This window comes from Aquarana catesbeiana, linkage group LG09 (assembly GCF_042186555.1).
Source record: "Aquarana catesbeiana isolate 2022-GZ linkage group LG09, ASM4218655v1, whole genome shotgun sequence".
Taxonomy (NCBI): domain Eukaryota; kingdom Metazoa; phylum Chordata; class Amphibia; order Anura; family Ranidae; genus Aquarana; species Aquarana catesbeiana.
In genome coordinates, this window is record NC_133332.1 from 247,849,931 (window position 1) to 247,863,267 (window position 13,337).

The window sequence follows — 13,337 nt, forward strand, 5'->3', positions numbered from 1 at the left end:
ATACAAAACCAAGTATCATTTTGTGGCAGTAAGTATTTTGTATGGAATTTGTTAATGATAACAAGAAAGGCAGTAAAATAGATCAAACAACAATAGACACCCCAGCGACAATAGATCCACCCCAGCAACAATGGGTTCCGAACAGCCAGCATTAATAAACCCTTCAGCAGCCAGAAACATTAGATCCCTCCCTTAACAGTAGATCCCTCCCAACAATGACTGACCCCCTGTAACATAAGACCCACCCCAGTAACAATAGATCCTCACCAGCAACAATAGGCCCCCCTGCAAAAATAGATCCCATCCAGCAACAATATATTCCCTAGCAGCCAGCAACAAAGACCCCCTCCCAACAACAATTGACCCCCAGCAACATAAGACCCAACCCCAGCAAAGAAGACCTCCCCAGCAAAAATATAGCCCCCTTCCTCCGCAAAAATAGATTTCCTCCAGCAACAATAGATTCCCCAGTAGCCATAATCAATAGACCCTCCAGCCCACCCCAGCACACCTTGCCATTCAGTTCTGGAGGTGCCAGAACTGCATTCCCCCCATGTTCCTGCTGAGAAAAAGCCGCGATGCGTTCCCCCCCGCGGGTGCGCGGCGGCTGTTATCCTGCTGGACGTCATATGAAGCCCAGTCCAGATAACTGAACCACCGCCCGACCGTCAATCTGCTATAGGTTGGGCAGGAACTGGTTAATGGGCAGTGATCTTCTTTGTAATGTTTTTAGATACAGGGAAAGTGATCAGCATAATGTACTCTATCAATGTGTTTATGTAGTAAAAGGTTTACTTCAACTACAGTCTAGTCCACTTTGTATTTCAGGACCTGGTTGTTGTGTCTGACGTAGGTGGCTGGATCAAAAGACTGACTGGACACAATTCCAAATCTTTGTCAGGTAAAACCTCTATGAATTTCCATTGTACTGAGCTGTTTACGTGGCGTTCAGCTTTCAGTGGGGCTATGCATAGTTCTTGGACAATATGCAGATTGCTTCTGACAAAAATATCTTTTTTTTTCCTAAACAATTTACTTGCTGGTAAACACAATTATAAATAGACGTGTTTTCCTTCCTGACATATGGATCATTCACAGCTTTCTTCAGACTGTAGATTGTTCTGTGTACGGTAAATAGGCAGCTAGTGCTAAGATCACAGCAATTTCAGCAGCCAGTTTATACATGTGCGCTATGTGAAGGCTTTCTGTGCTGGTAGTAACACAACTATGTATTAGACGCACATCAGTATACCTGTATTTTGTGTGTTTACCACCTCTTTTCAGTCCCCTTCACACCTATGCAGTGACATGTGTACATGTTATTTCATGTATGCTCACATGTGCTGGTGAGTGTGTTTATTGCATGGTTACATGTGTTAAAGTAAACGTAAATCCTACCAGGATGACCTTTAGTACTAGTTTACCATAGCATTAGACCACTGAAGAGTGATCCTCAGTGGTACACTTTTTAGAGGGCGTTTGACAGGCAGTGAGCAAGCGTTATGTTTCTATCTTACTGCCTGTTTTAACCTACAAAAGTCAGCACTTTCAAGTGCCACTTGAATGTGATGCGCTCAACGGGCAGTAATACCCTCAAAAAATGATGGGGGACAGTGGCAGTGCGTCCATAGAGGGTGCAGGAGCGCCGGCCCCTCTCTCCTGCACCTGTCAATCTCAAATAGATAGATTCACGAATTGCATGAATCTATCTATTGTCGCCGCTGCAGCCCCCTATTCAGATGTCCGGCCCCTTGTCAGGCACCGGGCATCTGAATTACAGCGGCGGGGGTGTTTTTGGAAGTGCCTGATAAGAGCCGTCGGCTCTAATAGGCGTCCTGATTACAGCCGTGGACTCTAATAGGCTTCCAAATTGGTAAACAGCTGCTTACGTAGTGTTGTGTTAGGGAAGCGACTATATCGCTTCCCTAACACTGACCTGCCTCTTAGCCAATCAGGTGCACCAGGTCTGGTTACCTGTCACCTGATTGGCTGAAGCGACAGGCATCCAATCATAGCAGAAGAGGATGGGAGAAGACATCGAGGACTCGGAGAGGGAACATGGAGGACAGCGCTGACCTGAGACCGGTAAGTGCCGGGCGGGGGGGACACTGACAGCAATTGATGGTTACAGCAGCTGCATTTGATGGCACAGTGGCGGCAATTTATGGGTGCAGTGGCTGCATTTGATGGCACAGTGGTGGCAATTGATGTGCACAGTAGCTGCGTTTGATGGGCACAGTGAGGCTGCAATTGATTGTTTGTTTGTTTTTTTCAGTTTGTTTGCACCCCCCCCCCTAAAAATTTTGAGCACCAGCCGCCACTGATGGGGGAGGGGGTTCATTTTAGCAGCAAAGCATCACTGTCATGATATGTGCACACCCCCATCCACTGCCCTTGCAGCTTAAGTGGAAGCAGTAAAAATGTGGCTCAACCACGTGTTTTTAACCACTTCCCAACCTTTATTTGTTAAAGCACTGTGGGGTCAGTTCACCAAGGCTCCATTCACACTTGTATGACTCCAAAGTTGTGACGACTTTAGAGTGCAACTTTGGATGGGTGCAACTTGGATACAACTTTGGCTTTAAACAGTGATAATGGACAACTGTTGCACACAAGTTGGATTGTATAACATTCAGGTAGGACTTTCATGCAACTTCTGAGGGTTAACATTGAAGTTTATGGCCCTCAAGTTGCATGAAAGTCGGACCAAAGTAGTGCATGAACTACTTTGAAGTTTCTGCAACTTTAGGTCACGCATATATGAATAGTTATCATTGGAAAACATGGGGAACGATTTGTCATGCAACTCTGTGAACGGAGCCTAAAGTCGCATATAAGGCGCGAGTGGAATGTCCGACAGAAAAATTCCGACGGAAGCTTTTCATCGTCTATTCCGATCGTGTGTATACCTCATAGGACTTTTTTATTCAACAATTCTGACGGACCTAGAAATAGAACATGTTCTAAAGCCGCGTACACACGAGTGCAATGTCCGACAGAAAATGTCTGACGGAAGCTTTTCATCGTATATTCCGATCATGTGTATGCCTCATCGGACTTTTTTTTTGAAAATTCTGATGGACCTAGAAATAGAACATGTTCTAAATATTTCCGATGGAACCAATTCCTATCGGGAAAACCGCTCGTCTGTATGCTGTTCCGACGGACCAAAAACGACGCATGCTCTGAAGCAAGTACGAGACGGAAGCTATTGGCTACTGGCTATTGAACTTCCTTTTTCTAGTCCCATTGTATGCGTTGTACGTCATCGCCTTCTGGACGGTCGGACTTTGGTCAGACTTTGGATTGACCGCATGTAGGCAAGACCGCTTGAATGGAATTCCGTCTGAGAAACCTTCGGAGTTTATTCAGACGGCAAAACCGGTCGTGTGTACGCAGCATAACAGTTATTACATGTGATAAATATGTCACATGACAATGACATAAATGTGATACGTGAAATGAAATGTAATAATTAAAGAGACAATATATACATTAAAATATCAAATTTGCAGTAAATACCACAACATCAATAAATATGTGCAACAAGTATTTTATAAGAATTGTGATATAACATTAAAGTCAATTCAGTAAAAAAAAAGATTTTTTATCTACTGGTGCAGGCACTCTGTATTTTAGGAATGTACAAAATAACAATGAAGGGAATTCTGCGCTAAAAGAAAACAATGTATCAATGTGAAAAGGGTATGAATTGTTCCAAGAATATTTTGACCATTTCACAAAGTTCAGGTGCAGAATTCGAGCCCCACGGAAGTCAGTAGGAGCCAAATGTTAAAAAACAGTAATGGCAATTTTGCAGGCTATTAGGCAAGGGATTGTCAAACAAATGGCATTGGAGCTGGGCACTATAAAAAAGCAAAAAAATAATAAATTTAGTTTGGTATGGAGCCACAATTTTAATAATGCCTAAAGAGCAACATGAAAACTATACAATTCCTTGTAAAGAAAAAAAAAGTGCTGCCATAGGGGACCCCGTGCCAAAAAAAAAAAAAAAAAAATGCCAGGGTTGTCAGGGTCTGCGGTGGGCCTTAAAAAGATACAGCTTATATAGTACCCCTAGTCAATCACCAAAAAAGTGAAACGTAAATAAACGCACTGGCGCAGTTTGTGACAACTACTTTATTACAAAACAAAACACAAAAAGAGCAGCAATGCAGACCCTCGCCAATCATCATGAACGAAGCCCGACGAACAACCTGCAGAAAAAAAACACCAACCAATGTCACCATCCGCTCTCAATGACTACTCGCTGACAGCTTACAGTTCCTGCCTCGGAATTTGAACAAAGTGGGTGTTCTCAAAGGTGAGGTCTTTTTTTTTTTTCAGCTGAAATTAGGCATTAAAGTGTTCCTGTATCAAATTCAAGCACCCTAATGTAAAGTTATAACTGCGTTCAGTGTAAGAGAGGTCACCCTTCAGGGTATTTTCATTCTAGTCTTACAATACAATCTGTAGTATTATGGCCCGTTATGTAGCAGCCGACTTGATCTCTGAAGTAAATTATTGCAATCCCAACAGTGCATTATAATTCCAGGCAGGCAGCGTGTACATTTTCTTTTTTCGTGTGATCACTGCCAGCAGCTATAGCCACCAGCAGTGGTCATTGTATTCTGACGACTGGGAAACCACCAGCTGTGAGATTACAATAGTGCAGTGGGAGCGATTCCCCCATCAAAACAATCACCCCGCGGTTGAACTAAAGAAAATTGCATACTCAATGGCTTGCCTAAGCCCGGGTCCACATATGTGCGGCCGCTGTTCCCTGGTTCAGGTGCGATTTAGGTCAAAATTTTTGCCTGAATTTGCAGCTGTCGGACACAAAAATGCACAGGACCCTTTTGGAATTTGCACCGTGGCCGCCCCGGACATGTGTGAACCGGCTTCATTGAGAGCCGGCGGCACTCGTCTGTCATGCGAATTGGATGCACTTCCTATTCACACATATGTGAATCCGGCCTTACTGTCTCCGTTCCCAATATCCACATAGAAATTGAGGGGATATCTTCCCAATAAGTACACATGGGAAAAAAACCTGAAGGAGATTCCTTACATTGTCCATACCTTTAAAAAAAGAAAAGATGTTGGTTGGAGTTGGGATTTAGCCTGAATCCTCCAGAATTTATGCATGTTAGACCTTGATGTGGTCTGCAGATACCTTCATATTATTGCTCTAGTATAATGATAAATAAGTTAAAAACTCCAGCAAGTATCGTGCTGTGACCTGATCTTTGCAAACATATACACAGGAACTGGTTTACCAAAGGCGTAAACTTAGCAAAATGAATGTTCACGGAGTTTAGTAAATGATTGGGAATTCAATGTGAACACAGCTGTGCCTTATGTAGCGCTACCCCCGGAGGAGCCGCTTGAGTATGTTTGGTTCTGCACTCTGCCTCTCAACCCTAAGAACAGCCCATCTGGTACACCTGGCAATAGTGTAAGTGCAAGGACCAATGAAAACACACACGTTATGATAAAGCACAGAACTGTATTTACTGTGAAGCTTCTGTGGAAAATAACAAACAATAACAATATATATCATGTAAATCAACTAAACAGTAAGAATTGAGATCAAGAGCAATATAGCTCAATACTATAGTCAGGCTGCTTTCATTGAATTTCAAAACTGTGAGTAACTGTAAGAGCAGAGGCAACACTTTAATAGCAATAAATCACAATATGGAGTCTATACCAGAACTGGTTACCTCTACTCATATTGGCTCTGAGTCCAGGCAGGAGGAGAGCAGAAGAATGACCTTCTCTCATGTCAGTCCTCTCTGACACCACAGGCCCAACTACAGACACTGTACTCAAATCAAAATTCAATGGATCCGCCCCCAAGGTAAACTGTCCCACACACCCACAACATATACAGAGCCCTGATCATGTGTGTGTGTGCCCGTATGGCACCAATAACTTCAGTTCCTTTTGAAGAAGGATGAGGCCTTGGATCTTGGGCTAGCCACTTTAGTTGGTGCACTTTCATTCCTGCTTAGCAAAGTGTATCTGCGGTATTCTGACAGTATCCGGACAGCAAGGCGGACACTGTAACTGCTTAACAAACCATTTGTCAGGGATACCCTGTGGCGGGACAGACACTCAGGCGTGTGCGCACACATGTTCCTATGGGAGCGCACTGTACCAGGCAGCGTCGCGTGAGCGCGCGCTGACTTGGCTTTGGGCCAGTTCCCCTTTAAAAGGCCAGCAGCTGCTCTGGTACAGTGCTGTCTGATCTACAGTTTAACCTGATTCTGATCCTGAACCTGCTGTTTACCTGACCGTGCTTCGTTGACTACTGCTGCCTTCTCCTCTCCTGACCCGGCCTGCTTGACCTTGCTACTTCTGAAACTATTGATCTCCTGTTGCCGAACCTCTGCCTGCCTGCCGACTACCCTTTGCCTGCTGATTGTACTACCTGTTGCCCGTTCTGACCCGGCTTGTCTCACTCTGCTTAGTCCGTACCTGATCCATCTCCGCCTAGATCCAGGGGTCGCTGACCCGCACCTACACCACCACTTCTTACTGCTTCTGCTACCAGTCCGTCCGGTGGATCATCTCTACTACCTGCATCAGCTACCACGGATCATACAGGCACTCCTACCTCACTGCGCTCCTGTACCACTGTTGCAACCCCAGTGGTCCCTGAGCCAGGGCTGTAAGAGAGGTCTCCTTCTTCTACAGTTGGGCTCTGATACCAGGTACATGACACCATTAACAAGACCCAGGTTCTGGTAAGTGTGGCCAAAGTGAAGTAACTCTGTCTGTGTGCAGTGTCCTTGTTTCCTACAAATGGGCAAGTGCCCGCTCACCAATCCTGCGGTCAAGGGCCAAACGAATGTCCTGGAACAGGCAGGCTCTTCTGATGACCCGGCTGGTCACCTCATACTGGACCGCCTCACGCCAGTGGTGCAGGTGCCTGGATTTGCACCTGGGATCCCCCTCTCTCAGGCAGGATGTCCCTAACCAGCCGTGGATGCCTGGATTCACATTGTGGACTGGCCTTTGAGGCAGCACCTCTCCCCTGGGTCCAGTCTCTTCCCTTGCCTTGTTGTGTCTCCAATCCCTCCGATAAGCAAGATGGAATCTTCTGTTCCTTTGAGTGAGCATCCACTTTTTAAAGCTGGCCATTATTGCTGAAATTCCAGCTGTGGGTGTCCCTGCAAGCACCACCCAACTCAACAAAAGTCATTTTAAAAATCAACTGCACCAGGTGGAAATTTATCACCCAAACAGTAACTGAATCCTATCAGGTCAGTCGTTGTTCAGCACTACCACTGTATTCAGGCAGCCGCTGGTGCCACATCTGCCTGAGTACAAAAGCCAGCAGAAGGGGTTCCTTCCATTCATGCTGTTAAGCTGACCATACCTGGATCAAATTCATCAGGAACTGGCCGGAATTCTAGCCATGGGTGGTCCTGTTGGCATCCTTCTACCCAACAACCTTCAATCTGAAAACCCAAGTAGCCAGGCAAAAATGTTTTGGCTGAATAGTGGCTGCAGCCACTGGTTGGATATTCTGACAGCTGTGGGTGCCGACTGTCAGAACATAATAGCCAGCAAGAGAGATTCCTCCATCCACACAGTTTAGCATGAAAGGGGGAATCGAGTGATCTCTCTCGCTCAACTCATGGGGCTATACAAGAGAAATTTTACAATGTGTGGCCAGCTTTAGCACAAATGGGGGGAATCAAGTGATGTTCTCTCATTCAGTCCGTAGGCTGAGCAAAAGAAAATTGAGCCATGTACGGCCACTTTTATTAGTGAACACCCTCTGCTCTATTAGTAAATGAACCCCATTGTCCGTTGCAATAGCCTATAGTGAATGATCATTTTTGGTATGGCTATTTTTATGCATTTGTTTCCGACACTTTGATAAATGAGGTTGACGTCCTAATGTCTGACAATCTCCTAACCGAATCTATATTTAACTTTATTTCCCAACCGTAAAAAGTGGACAGTTTTATTCTCAGGCATTCTAGAGCCAGTGAAACGTCTGTGGAATAATGTATGGAGAGTTGGAACGAAACTCTGCAGTGTTCCCAGAGAAAGTTTGTGCTCACAGGCATGTGATCACTGTGCAAGTCTAAGCAGGAAGTGGGTTAGACATGATTGTGTGGAAGAGAATCACATGCAAACCAGCATCACATGACACAGCCTGAGCTGTAAACGACTTGTTCTCGGGAGGTTAACCCTGCACAGCCTCGCTCTACGCCGTTCTTACAGGAAGCCTGAAAATCACGTAGGCTGCTCGTGTTTGGTAATATTTACCACTTCAGCCCCAATTAAAGCTCAAAACACTGCAGAAGCACATTGGGAACATTTTATTTGCAAAATAAAAAGGCACATTTTTCCGTTACTGACAAAAATGCTGTTGCAGGCTCCCTCCAGTTCTGGTAATATGCGCAAAAGACTAGGAGTTCAAATAGATGATCTCTGTTGAAGAGTAAAATCAGCCAATCTGAACTCTGGTCCTCCCCTTCAGCAAACACACACTTCTTCAACCTATCCTCCAACTGTCCTTCATCTAGAACAGAGATGGTGAACCTTGGCACCCCAGATGTTTTGGAACTACATTTCCCATGATGCTCATGCACTCAGAAGTGTAGTTGAGCATCATGGGAAATGTAGTTCCAAAACATCTGGAGTGCCAAGGTTCACCATCACTGATCTAGAAGGATAGTCCCAAATCCTTCTTTTCTCCTCTTTTGTCCCTATAGGTTTAATTTATATAGACCATTATAAACATTTTTTATTTAACTACAAAAAGGTTTTTCTGCATTAAACCTTTTAATTTCCCTCTAAACTATTGTATTGAGATTTTTGGAAGACCAGTATAATGGAACAGTAGTGTTAAAGAAGAACTGCGGGCAAAATGTTTATTCTCCACCGCCCCACTGCATGAGTTAACTGCTCATTTTGTCCAGGGGTGCAAGGAAAAGCAATAATTACCCAATCCTTCAATCCTCTGAAAAAAAAAAAAACACTCCCCCACATCCAGCAGTGGACTGTTCCTGCCATCATCACGCCCAGAGCCAGTCTACGGACGTGATGACGTCAGGAACAGTTCATTTACAAGACCGCTAGTGTGGGGGGGGGACCGTTATTTTGCTCAGAGGATCAGCGGATTAGGCAAGTATATAATATATCCACTCTGCAATCCCCTAGAAAAAAATAAGCAGTTAACCCATGCAGTGCGAGCGCAGCCCCGCTGCATGGGAAAATAAAAAGTTCTTCTTTGAATTTATCTACCTATGAAAAAACATTAATGTAACTCTAATTTGACAGTTCGTCTTTACGTTAGATCAATGAGAGGTAATTTCTGATTGACTGCCATGAATCGATACACCCCTTTAATATTTATAACATAATATTTAAAGTGGTTCTGAAAGCTGAAGGCATAGAATGCATGAAGGTAAAAAACCTTCTGTGTGCAGCTCCCCCCCAGCCCCACCTAATAACTACCTTAACCCTGTCTCAATCCAGTGATGTGCACAGGAGCAGCTTCTCTCCTGGCTCTCTCCCTCCTCATTGGCTCAGAGACAGCAGTGGGAGCCATTGACTCAGGCTGCTGTCAATCACAGCCAGTGAGGAGGGATCATGGGGTTGGTTTGATCTGCGCTCTGTGTTTCAATGGATACACAGAGCGGAGCTCAGGAGTGAGCACAAACGAGTACCCCCACAGGAAGTGGCTTGCTATGGGAGCACTGGGGGAGGAGCCAGGAGTGCTGACAGGGGACCTGAGAAGAGGAGGATCAGGGCTACTCTGTTCAAAACCACTGCACAGAGCAGGTAAGAATGACATGTTTGTTATTTTAAAGAAAATTACTTTAGTATCACTTTAAAGTGGTTGTAAACCCATTAACTAAAAAAAAAGAAAAACTTGCAAGACAAAGGCATAATGAGCTAGTATGCTATGCTATACTCACCTTAGATCGAAGCTCCCATAGCGGTCCTCCCGGAGTTACATCGCTCCCGGAGTTACTTCTGAGTATCGCGGGCTCCGGCGCTGTGATTGGCGGGAGCTGCAATGAAGTCACTCCTGCGCATGAGCGCGGGAGCCGCCGGTAACGGCACACTAATGTTGTCGGCACATGCAGATACAGGGGATATCTCCTAAACCATGCAATCACCACGCAGCTTCAAAAAGGGTTGAAAGGTAGAAATTGTCAGCTGTACAGTGACTGCATCCTGTCAGATAGAGTCAGTGTTTGGTAGTGCAGGCTGAAAGAAGGAAAATCGAGCCATGTATGGCAGTCCTAAATCCATGATCTAGAGCAATTAAGCATATCAGACATTTTGACATCATTTTCTGCGTGTTTGTTTCAGGTCAGGGACTCTGAAAGTGCTGAAACCAGAAGATCAGAATGACAGCCAGGCAAATAAATAACTCTGGAATATTGTTTCATTGTACTCATACTGATTACAGGACTGCTTGTAGTTCCTCTCTATAGTCTGCTGGTGGCACTGTTGCTCCTAGTTATTTATGCTTGTTTGTGCCTGATGAGACTGGAAGGAAAATTCTACAGATTGCATTTGCAGCAGGAGGAACAAATTGCACAGCGATGTACTAACTATAAATAGGAAATTGATCCTTATGTGCAAGTGATAATTATGAAGATCCACAGTTTCTCTGTAAAGGTAAAAAGTTGTTTATATGGAATGCTTCAAGACCTTCAGCATTTGTCCAACTTATTGCAAATTCATTCATAAAATACCACATAATGTACAAAATGAGACCACCCAAACCTGATAAGCTGGTAATGGGTGGACGCTGGCATTCTTTGTAGCTGAGGAAGCAAGGTCTCCATTCTGGGGTTTCCTTCCTCTCTCCCCTCCATGGCGTTTCATTCCTTCTGCTGCATTCTCCAAGTCCCCCCTACATAGCTCCTAGCTGTTCTTCATGGACTGTCCCTCTTTTGGAACCAAATCCGTCTGTCCCTTACTATTCCTCATGTGTCCCTGTTTTTGGACTGTAGACTTTGACATTAAATTGACTTTTTAATCTCAACAAATTGTTTATATACTACGCTAAACCTTCTGTCCAGTATTGAAATTATTGCATTCGTTTTTTTGTTTTGTTTTTTAAAGCCATTTAAAGGAAAAGTAGTAGTGAAAAAAGTCACATGAGGATTTAACCAAATATTTATGGTGTAATCACTCCTCATGGTCGGTGTCCCTCGTTGTCAGAAAGTTGGGATGTGTGCCCTTGTAATGGTCTAGTGGGTGGAGCAGAGAACTTTATGAGTTCCTGACCTGGAACAAAAGTACAGCAAGTCAGAATTTCTGATCTGCATAATTGTTGGGGTCAGTGACTTAGAAAGCTGCTGTATCAGCATGATAGCCAGGGCTGGGTTTCTGCCCAATCAACGTGGACTATGGCATAGGGCAGCAGAAGAAAGACAGGGGTGGCACACAGCCATCCATAAGCCATGTTGCTGATGTCAGTAATTCATTTCTGTGACTAATGAAAGTTTCCAGATGGCTGCACTGCCTACCAGGGTAATTTATCCAGGTCTTCATTGTTGCTGTCCTTGTATAGTTTGTGGGATTGTATATGGTGTACTTACAGCTCACCTACTTAGTCCGACATCTAGAACAGAACCTAAAGGTCTGCTGGCAGAATCAGGCACCCTACTCTGCTAGTCCCTAGTTCTAGGTGAACTGATCTAACAGTCGTTCAGCTTCTCTGCTCACAGACTTGGCATGGCTTGTGTGGCATGTCTGATCTTGTTAGCTTGATACAAACGTTTGCCTGGACTATGAGGAAGGGTTGGTTGGGGACAAGAGGTATAAATCCAGACCCAGTGGATATCTAGATGGCTAGCATTTCAGAAGGAAAGGACAGTTGTTCAGAAATCTTTCTGCCAGAGTCTCTGACACATCTAGAGCCCCTTCAGACCTATGTGTTGCGGTAATGCATGGTAAAACGTGCCAAATAAGTTACTACAATTTAGAACGCCAAAGGACGTGCTGCAGCTGTAGATTCCTAATCCAAGGAATATCAGATTACCTTAGGATGGAAGGATGGAATTTTTGGGTTGTGGGTCCAGAAGAAGGAAAGACTGCATAATAAACTACTTATTACTACTATGTTTCCTTCCAATGTCCCCCCCCCCCCCCATATATATTTATCATAAATTGCAATGTAAATGCATTTTTTTTCATGTTTTTCCATGCTGTCATGTAACCGCAAAGTGAACCCCCCCCCCCAATTCTAGAATGTCGAAGAATGTTCTAGAAAATAGTGGGTGAAGGCTAGGGGGGCTGCCCTGAATATTTATGGGCCCTCAGGAGTGGGCCTAGCATGGGACTGGGAAGCCCATAAATAGACATGGGCCACACCAGCAGGGGAGTCGGGTGGAAGATGGAGAAGCAGTGCTGTGGGAAGTCTGTCGGTGGCCCTAGAGGGACCCCTACTGAAGGGGGGGGGGTTTACCTCGGCCTGGAGCTCGGGAAAGCTGGCCTGAAAGGATTCCACCACAGGAGGCAGTTGGAGGGATTCAGACTGGAGAGGCATCGGGAGAGAGCAAGCAGAGACAGTGAGTAAATCAGCACGATGCAGGGACAAAGACAAGGGGAGAGACTGTCAGCTCTAACAGTGCTTTCTTGAAGACCGCGGTGTGCCAAGTCTTCATCAACCTTGCCCTGGGCTGGTAGACTTCTGCAGTGGTAGAACATTGCTCAGTGTCCACAGGGAGGCAGAAGGGAGGCACTCTACAATGTGCTAAATCACCCACAAAGGGGTAGCCTGTAATGGGCTGCTGCTGAATTGAAAAAGGACTGTTAATTCCAACGGGATTGATCAGCAGGCGCTGTACATAAGTGAACCAAGTTTGTGGAGGAGGAAGGGAGAAGAGGATTTCTGTGTAAATAGGGAGAAAGTTCTGTTCTGGACATTTTCAGGTTGGGCATCAAATAATTCCCTACCCCATCCAAGTTATCATCCCCTAATAAAATAACAAAAACAAGCCAAGGTCGGTTTACTGTGTTTAAGTGAATGAAGGAAATGCTGTAAGACTGGCTGTGCAGCAGTGGGGACCCGGATAACAGCAACTCCTATGGGGGTAGTGCTACACTTTATTTTCCTCAAAATTATATAAACAATACCCCATAATGACAACTTTAAAGAAGATTGTTTGAAATCTTTGTAAATTTATTAAAAATATAAAAAAAAGTATAAAACAAAATAAAAATAATTTTCAAAAACAAAATAAATAAAAAACAAAAAACTTCTCCTTTTATGTTGTGAGTGCTGCCTGTCTGCTGGCCATCTTTTTCCACAACTTCCTGAATTCCCTGTGTGCTTTGCAGCTTCT

The 13,337-nt window shown here is 44.6% G+C and overlaps 1 long non-coding RNA gene across 1 annotated transcript in view; it reads right to left on the reverse strand.

The window, feature by feature from the left end:
• The window catches only part of LOC141108486 (uncharacterized), a 260,079-nt gene extending 248,835 nt beyond the window's left edge, over positions 1–11,244 (reverse strand). Inside the window, exon 1 of the long non-coding RNA XR_012236075.1 lies at positions 10,768–11,244. This is a non-coding gene — a long non-coding RNA (uncharacterized lncRNA). The remainder of the gene's footprint in view (positions 1–10,767) is intronic.
• Between the last annotated feature and the right edge of the window lie 2,093 nt (positions 11,245–13,337).